Source organism: Anarrhichthys ocellatus, unplaced genomic scaffold (genome assembly GCF_004355925.1).
Source record: "Anarrhichthys ocellatus isolate YVR2014 unplaced genomic scaffold, GSC_Weel_1.0 scaffold74, whole genome shotgun sequence".
NCBI lineage: Eukaryota > Metazoa > Chordata > Actinopteri > Perciformes > Anarhichadidae > Anarrhichthys > Anarrhichthys ocellatus.
Window position 1 is genome coordinate 422,311 of NW_022280104.1, and position 7,355 is coordinate 429,665.

A 7,355-nucleotide genomic window follows, 5' to 3' on the forward strand; every position below is an offset into this window, starting at 1 on the left:
TGTGTGTGTGTGTGTGTGTGTGTGTGTGTGTGTGTGTGTGTGTGTGTACCTGCACACAAGGCTGCAGCTCTCTGAGTCTGTTTGCATTGGTGTGTTCATTTGTTGACAACGATTTAGAGACTGGTCCGTCTATTCCTGGATGTCTGAGTCTTCCCGTCGTCACTGTTAATGGTTCTTCACATGGGGCAAGGCTGGTTACAGTAACATACCAGCTTACAGTAATGTGAGGGCGGACTATTTCTCATAAATACTCTCCCTGGCTAAGATCCTGGTCGGTTCTGGTACGATACCCTAGACCGCAGTCGTTTCTTGCCAAAATGGAAGTCTGAGTTGAATAAGACCTGCTCTGCCTTCTCAAGCGTCAGCTCATAAATCACTGAATGAATTGATAAACCTATGGCATCCAGTAAATGCTTTAAAAGTTTGGAAGTTGCGGCTTTGAATTGCCACCTGTGACATAAGTAGATCTCTAAATGGTTAATGCTGGACTAAGTCTTGAAATATTAGATTTCACTCTGGTCTTCACGAGGGGATGTTGTTTTTGTCTTTGGAGGAATGTTGAACTACTAGCTGCTGCATTAATTCAACACTGCATGGCAAATCTCAGTCCATAGGGTAAAGAGGTCAAAGATTAATGTCTTACTAAGTGGTTATGAGTTTTGCATTGAATTACTCTACGTGACATAACTTTGTCTCAATGTATGTAAAGCAGGCGTGTCTGGTAAATATTCAGAAACCAATTTATTAGACTGGTAGACCCGCTCGGGGGAGGAATGTTGTTGGTTTTTGAATTCCCATACGGCCTGTTAAGAGTGCAGTATAAACCAGGAAGTGGATTGGGGGATTAAAGGCGGTGCAGACACTTTAAAGAGCAGGAATGAAAGGATTTTTGTCTCAAAACCAAAACATGTCTGCACACTTAAACTTCACAAAAAATGCTCATATATCGTTCCCCTAGTATACTTTAAAATATAGTGTTTCCGTTTTTGTTTTTTTTGTCACACAGAGGAGACCTCAAAATAATTGTTCAAGTGTACCCATAATTCAGTGTTGTATTGTATCTTACATGCAAAGTGCTCGTTTCACAGTGAGACGTTTGTTCATGTTACATGAGATTGCTTTTGAACCATTTTTGATGAAGTTTAGGTAATAAGAATATAATAAGAATATACGTGGAGTGTAAAATAGAAGTTATCCATCATGCATTGAAATACATATGCTCAGAATGTACAAAAATGTAAACATGCCAAGTTTTTACTGGTTTTGTTTTGCACGGACCACCGAGACTTCATAACGTGGAGACAATGCTGAGAAAGAGCTGTGGAAAATGTAATTATCTTTGTGTGTTTGCTGTGCATCCATCCATGTGTTTGGGCTCACGTCTGCCTGTTTGTCTTTGTGTGTTCAGTAAAATATTTACAGCATTGGCAGTGTCTATCCATTGTTGATGGCAATGGAAAGTATGTCTCACTGTGGTTGGAAATTCATTTCAGCACCTTTCCGTTGAAAAAAAAAAAAAACTTCCCACGGAGCCGTCTCTTCACATACATGTTCTTTTGGGGTCCAGCTCTGGAGGCATGTGGAATAGCGGTAACACTGCTTTCTTGCAAACACTCCCTTGAGTAGTTCAGCATTTTGGGGGAGTGGTGGACCATTAAGGGTTTGACAAGTGGGATGGTGGGCAGGTAAATCATTGCTCCCAGACCCTGCCCACTCTACTAGACCTCTAACCATCATCTTTCCGACCATATCTGTCTTAATCGCTCAGTGTCAGTCTGTCTGTTTTTACCCCACTTCCTGCCCTCCACACCTTCAGTCCAGTCAGCCAGCCTGCTGGTGTGAAGTTTCTCTGTTTAGTTTACTGAATTTTCCGACCTTCGGGCGCTTTCTGACAGACTCTCGTACTTCTGTCCCTCTGTTCCTCCTGACCTCACTCCTTGGCCGCTGTGCAGGAGGCGTGAGGACGCAGTGCTGGGCTGTCAGGAATTACTGGGGAAGCTGTTTGACATGGCCATAGGACTCCCAATTACCTCACTTTCTTCCACTCTCCTCTCCCTCCCGTCTTTCTCCGTGTTCCCACTCTTAGTCCTCCTCTCTGCAGCTATACATTCTAAAAGGTGAAACTGTGAAATATAGACGAGGTATGTTCAGGGATTTGAAATTAATAGAAATAAAGCACAGTGTTAAAGTAATGTAGTCATTCATACTGTCCAGTTGATGCTGCCGTAGGTTTACTGCAGGTGTGTGTGTGTGTGTGTGTGTGTGTGTGTGTGTGTGTGTGTGTCTGTCTGTGTGTGTGTGTCTGTCTGTCTGTGTGCCAAAGAATACATTTGGTTAATGTGGGAGCTGCAGGATGATTAAGAACATCGAACTAGGAAGCTGCCATCTATGAGCACTGGCACCAGTCCAGTGTGGTATGTGTGAAAGTGTGCACAGATGGGCACATATCCTTCGAGAAACTGACTTCCTGTGCCTGCTAAGGATTACTACAAATACAAAATATGGGCTTGATTGAATGTTAAAACTCCATACATTGGAGCTTTGGACTGGGCAAAAAGCAGGTATTACAACCGTGCCACACTTAAAATAAATACTTGAAGCTTAGCCTGTGTCGTGCAATGGAAAACCCTACAAGAAGCCTTGAATGCGAGGCAGTTAGCTTGTATATCCATTCATTTTCTCGGTCTAGGTTCTTGACAGTCTGTCCTCAGTAGTGCAATAGAGAGTGCTGTTATGTGCTCACTTGGACACTGTGTTCCCATAGCTGCCCCAGTCCTTCTCGTGTGGGAACTCTGATTTGATCACTGGGTTTCCAGATTTTGCTGGATTTACTGTACTTGGACTGGATGTCCTGTAGCTCACTGTGCTCTATCTATTGTATGGCAGGATCCCCACTTCCTGTCTCTGCCTCTCTAGTCTGTGTTTCATTATCTTTCTATCGGGCTGTCTTATTTCTGTGTGTCTTGGACTGTGTTTAACTCTCTCTCTCTTCCTCTGTCATCCTTCTGTCCTTTGCTCAGGACTCTTAGTTCAGCCAACATTCCTGTTGATCGTAGGAAGGAATGAGCACCGTGCATCGTGTCCTCGGACAAATTAGCTCACTAGATGAATTCTTATTCACACATGATGAAGTAAGAGGCCTAAAATAGCACATGGTGCCAGACAAGCAGTGGAGGCTGGGTTGGCACTAATAACGTTAGCGCATGAGCTGTTGGTGTTCAGTGCCGGCGTCGTTGTCTAGTTGCACAAGCTTTTTTTATATCACACAGGTTTATGCAAACTTGCTTGCATCGGTCTAGCATCAACAAAATAATGACTTGTTGTTACTCTTCAGTAGGAGTTGGCTAAGCATTGTATGCAAAATGTTTCGGGTTATTTCATTTTGCATCTATTTATAGTAACGAGATTTAGAGATGGAAGCAACATGTGGAGAGATCATCTTTTGAACGTGGCTCATACTAACTGCGTCTTGTTTGCAGGGGCTTATGTGTGTTTCTTCCATCACTTAATTGTAATACTTACTGTATATAATATAAATCTGTCGAATAACCTTGCTTTCTGTATTTTCATTATGTTCTGCAGGTGAGATTACTTGTTTCCTTAGTATCCTTTCCTGCCTACTTGCTATCTGGGTTGTATTCTTGGAACCTGCTGAGCCACAGTATCCCTGAAGGGATCATTAACATTTGCTCTAATGATGGTGATGCTGATCACTCTTCCCCCTCATCTCACTTTTCCTCACCTCTCGCTCTCTCTCTCTCTCTCCAGACTTCAAAGCTGTGACACCCACTTATCAAAAAAGTATCACAGTATCTTTGTACTGTACCAAAGTATAATTTAAAATGATGACTTCATGATGTTGGCAGCCTCCATGTCAGCTTGTAGAAATCATGCGACAGTCTTGTGTAAGACTGGAACTGTAGTAAATCGGGTAGTACCACAACCAATTACGCACTCTGGAAAGAAAGACGTAACGAGGAAGGTGTGATGCAGTGATCAGACAGCATACTGTCTTTTTTTGCATCTCGGCATCGTACAAGCTGCTGATTAGACACAAAAAATATAATTATCATGGCTATTCATATGCTGCAGAATATTGGGTGTATGAATGTTGCATACACCCACTCATATAGTCCGCCCCAGCTAAAAGAAACCTGTAACGTAATAAGTAACCAAATTCTAATACAATATGAGGGAAAGTTTTTCAACATGTTCCCAGTCTATGTATGCTTCTGTGTGCTGAGTGGGAAAATGTGAGGCATTGCGGTTAAAATGCAAATTTATACCTGAAGTAATTGATATTTTGGTCAAATACTAAATAAAACACTGACATATTATGAGGTTGATTTGGTAACTTGGATATTGCCTCGTAATGTCTGAAAAGTATAAACTTCGCTTCTACCGATTGATTACCAATTTAAGAAAACAGTTTTACACAAATCAATACTTGAAGTGGCCGTTCAGGTTGCTGAACAAAAGGCAATAGGATTAAAAGTAGAAAACAACCGGTGTCTCTCCATCCCTCCTCTCACTCCGTTAGCGCTGAAGCATGGCATTCCTCAGCTGCCGCCTCGTTCCTCAATGTTGGAAATACTCCGGGTCAAAGGGCAGATTTTTCCACTGTCAAAGGAAAAGCAGAATGGAATGCTGTCGATGCCCAAACTGTTGGCTTCATGGTGTGGGACCGTCTGTGGGCGCGTGCGCGAGAGTGTGTATTTAGAAGTAAGGGTGTGTTGGGGAGGAGGTTCGGTTTCGTGCATCGTGTGTGTGTGTGTGTGTGTGTGTGTGTGTGTGTGTGTAAGCGTGCGCCTAATGTATGTATGTTTGTCTTTACAAGCAGGGATACTTATGTGTGTGCATCTGTGAGAGCTTTAGGCAGTATGTTTATGTGTGTGTGTGTCTGTGATCTGCTTCTCATTGTGGCGCTGATGTGTTCTGCAGGCCGCACTGTGCCGAGATCAAAGATGACGCAGTGCCAGAAATCTGCTGGTTCACTCTTCCAGCAGCCAGCCCGCTTTTAAATGGGTCTTAAAGTGAAATACGGGACACACACATACAAACACTTGTATTGCATAAAGCCACGTTTATATGTTTGCGGTGTGTTTGTCTCTGTGTGTGTGCGTGTGTGTGATTTGCACTGTTTATGCCACTTGGATTGTTTATGTCTTTGTGATTATTTGTAACTGATGTGAATATAAATAATGCGCTCAAACTGGATGTTTTATTGAGCTTGTGCGTGCGTGCATCCATGTGTGTATATTCGATGCATGCCTGCCTGCCTGCTGGCCTCATTATTCCTAGCATTACATCTAGTCCCTGAGCCCAAGACACACACACACACACACACACACACACACACTTGCATGTTATCTGACGCTCTTTGTTGCAAAGGTAAAGAGAGCATGCAGGCGGTGACCCTTTGTCAGCATACATGTCCCTGCTCTCTTTCTCTTTCTCAAGCAGACACTTACATTTCAACGTACACACAAACTGCTTTGGGTGATGGAGTGGATTTGTAGCATTTGGTTCTGTGAAGTACAAATTATTTGGCTGCTGTTGAACTAACGCTACCTGGAGAAGAGACAGGCAGGTTATGGTCGAGTCTGGGACATCTCATGTGTCAGGGCCATATTTATCCCCCACTGCTAAATGGAAACATGCCTCGACCTGCTACTGCCACACTAACATACACACGCACACAAACAGGCACACACATATACACAGGCACACACACGTACACATGGCCTGTTGTTCAATATTAAGGTAGGCTGGCTGGCAAGATTAGTCTGAGTTTAAAATTGGCACTGGACAAAGCCACTTGGGAACAGATCACCATATTATTCCTTTTGCACAAAGACTTTGTAGTTAAGTTAAATATGCATTGGTATATTACTAAGGGAAGTGCTTAAATAATGCACCATGAGCTAGACATTCACAAATACTCAAGTCTGACCAAAACCAAGACTATCCAAGAGGAACTTATTTTATGGACGAGAAGTATCCCACTTGTGTGTATAGACACAAACTGTTTGGTTTAAAATCATCCTATTACATGCTAAATTTATGTACACGCTTCCAGTAAAAATAGGTCAGTGTCACTGCAACCACTAAGCCATCTGCAGCTTACATCCACTGCCTACAGAAAACTGCATTACATTGAACACCTGCATCACAGCCCTGAGCCAATGAAAAAATAGCAATACATACACATAAAGTCTTAAATACATTCCAGCTGTAGAGATTATGCATAAAAAACACATGTTGTTGCTGATAAAATGCTCAGCGACGATTGATTTCTAATAGACATCTGAGAGCTAGGCTGCTCCGTAATACAAGCACCGAGGGAGCATGGGGACAAAGACATCGGTGTGCTAGAAAGAAAAGTAAAGCCTTACAAGAAAAAAATGTATCAGCTGCCAAAGGATGTGCTCCAAGAATATCTAAAAATGTCTAAAAATAAAGACACGGTGTATTTTGAGTGTAGTGAAGCTGTGAAAAGAACTTTGACCGGGTCAGCGACTGAGTTTGTGCACGGCAGACGTTGTGACTAAACAGCACTTCTGATCTTAAACTGCCCATTTTCCCTGCGATTCCAACCTTGTTTCAGAGTATCATCACAGGAAACCAAGCGAGAGCAGGTAGAGTCCCAAATAAGTCTGAATAATGCCAGCCAACTGGCAGACTGTCAGGCAGATACAGTAGACATTAGCTTACATTAGCTCCCTTTTTACCCCAACATCCAATTATGTCATCAAAGTTCATGTTCTGGTGATAGATTAAAGAGGGGATCCTTAAATATTAGAAAAGGGTTAGTAATTGATTATCTGCTGAATTCATTTCTGTATTGAATTTTGCTAGATAATGTCTGGACCACCGAGGCTGTGGGGATGATGCACCTTTAATGGTACATCCGTCACTCTGAGTCCCAGAAGGCAGGCAGTGTAAGATTAGAAGCCACAACTTTCACCCAGCTCATAGGGCGAGATCCCATTACTCCTGCAGCTAATGGGAATCCCTGATGGTGTTAGCTCTCTCCTCTGTCTCTGTCTCTATATCTTAGATTTTCACAATAGCCAATGTGAGAGCTTTTGCAATTATCCATCCTGGGCAAACTACTGACTATTCCAAGAAATATTGATCCTAAAACTATTTAATTTATACGTTTTTTTGTGTGCACACCTATGTACGCATGTGTCCTCTGTGTGTCCATGTGTTTCACAAAGAGAGCAATGTGTTGCTGCCTGTGGGTATTTCATCTGGCCAAAGCTGAACAGAGCTGTTAGACCCATGTAGGTCATGGAGACTGCGTCTCTCTCTCTCTCTCTCTCTCTCTCTCTCTCTCTCTCTCTCTCTCT

General features: G+C 42.7%; 1 protein-coding gene across 2 annotated transcripts in view; it reads left to right on the top strand.

Moving 5' to 3' along the window:
• Positions 1–7,355, top strand: part of grb10b (growth factor receptor-bound protein 10b) — a 59,822-nt gene that overhangs the window by 27,968 nt on the left and 24,499 nt on the right. The gene's annotated exons all lie outside the window — the stretch shown is intronic.